The sequence below is a fragment of the Lactuca virosa genome, chromosome 4 (genome assembly GCF_052849685.1).
Source record: "Lactuca virosa cultivar CGN04683 chromosome 4, Lactuca_virosa_CGN04683_v6, whole genome shotgun sequence".
Taxonomy (NCBI): domain Eukaryota; kingdom Viridiplantae; phylum Streptophyta; class Magnoliopsida; order Asterales; family Asteraceae; genus Lactuca; species Lactuca virosa.
The window spans coordinates 249,133,348-249,135,487 of NC_136429.1; positions in this window are offsets into that span (position 1 = coordinate 249,133,348).

The window sequence follows — 2,140 nt, forward strand, 5'->3', positions numbered from 1 at the left end:
GCTAAAAGATAGCAGAAACAAGTCTGACTTTTGATTGAAATGAATGGATTTACAAGATAGAAATTTCGGATTGTCACATCATCCCCCCGTTAGAGAGAATTTCGTCCCGAAATTAGATTTTAAGAAATTACAAATAACTAAGTAAAAATATGAGGATATTTCAGTTTCATTTGATCCTCACGCTCCCAAGTGAATTCAGGTCCCCGCTTGGCATTCCAGCGAACCTTCACTATCGAGATACGAGTTTGCTTCGTTTGCTTGACCTCTCGGTCGATGATCTCTACTGGTTCTTCCACGAAGTTGAGGCTCTCATTGATCTCGATCTCGTCAAGTGGGATTACAAGAGTCTCTTCAGACAGACACTTTTTCAAGTTCGAAACGTGGAAAGTAGGATGTACGTTACTAAGTTCTCGAGGTAGTTTGAGTTTGTAAGCTACAGGGCCGATCCTAGAGATGATCTCAAAAGACCCTACGTATCTTGGATTTAGCTTTCCACGCTTTCTAAAGCGTATCAATCCCTTCCAGGGTGAGACCTTCAATAGAACACGGTCACCAACCTGGAATTCCAACGGTTTCCTTCTCTTGTCTGCATAGCTTTTTTGTCGGTCTCTAGAGGCTTTCAATCGTTAACGAATATAAACACTCTTCTCTGTCGTTTCTCGAATGATCTCTGGACCTATGAGAGTGTTGTCAAGAACTTGTCCTTTAGCTAACTGTGTTTCATCCACCTCAGCCCAGCACAGAGGGGATCTGCACTTTCGGCTATAGAGGGCTTCAAATGGAGCAGCCTTTATGCTCGTGTGATAACTGTTATTGTAGGAGAACTCGACAAGGGGTAAATGAGTATCCTAGGCCTTCCCAAAGTCTATCACATATTCTCACAACATATCTTCCAAATTATGAATAGTCCTCTCACTTTGTCCGTCGGTTTGTGGATGGTAGGTTGTACTCATGTCCAGCCTAGTTCCTAGGGAACCATGTAGCGACTTCCAGAACCTTGAAGTGAATCTAATATCTCTATCAGAGATAATGGATATGGGAACACCATGCAGTCGTACAATCTCCCTAATGTAGGTTCTTGTTAGTTTCTCCATCTTGTCAGTTTCTTTGATAGGCAGGAAGTGTGCGGACTTGGTTAACCTGTCTATGATCACTCCCACTTCCATTTAGGTAACTCTGGTTGCTGTTGTAAACCTAAGGGTTTCTGGTATTCGACCTTAACCTTGGCGCAAGTAAGAAACTTGCTCATAAAGGTAGCAATCTCTGCTTCCATGTTAGGCCACCAGTATAACTTTTTAAGATCCAGATACATCTTATCTGAACCTGGGTGGATAGAATATCGAGTGTTGTGCGCTTCAATCATGACCAAGTCTCTGAAACCACCATGCCTCGGTGTCCAGTTCCGATCCATGAGATATAAGGCTTCGCCACCCTTGACTTCCAAGTTTTTATCCATCCCTCTCAGGGATTCACCCGCCACGTTTTCAGGTTTCAAGGCTTCAAGTTGAGCCTCCTTAATTTGTGTGGACAAATGTGAATGGATAGTCATAGTCAATGATTTGACTCTACGACCAGAGTATTCTTTCCGACTTAGGGCGTCAGCTACTACGTTGGCTTTGTCGGGATGATAACGAATTTCGCATTCGTAGTCACTGAGTAGCTCGACCCACCGTCATTGTCTCATGTTGAGCTCCTTCTGGTCAAATATATGTTGAAGGCTTTTGTGGTCTGTAAAGATAGTGCTTTTTGTACCATACAGCTAGTGTGTCCAGATCTTCAAAGCAAATACCACTTCTTCTAACTCAAGATCGTGTGTGGTGTAGTTGACTTCGTGTGTATTTAGCTGTCTTGAGGCATAGGAAATGACATTACCTCGTTGCATAAGAACACAGCCGAGCCCTTGGTTAGATGCATCACAATAAACCACGAAGTCTTCTATCGCTTATGGGAGGGTTAGTATCGGTGCGCTGCATAAGGCTCACTTCAGCGTTTGGAACGCCTTCTCTTGTTTCTCTTCCCAGTCAAAGGTTACGCCCTTCTGGGTCAATGTAGTAAGCGGTTTCGCGATTCGAGAGAAGTTCTGAATGAACCTGCGATAGTAGCCAGCGAGGCCTAGAAATTGACGAATTTCTATAGGCGT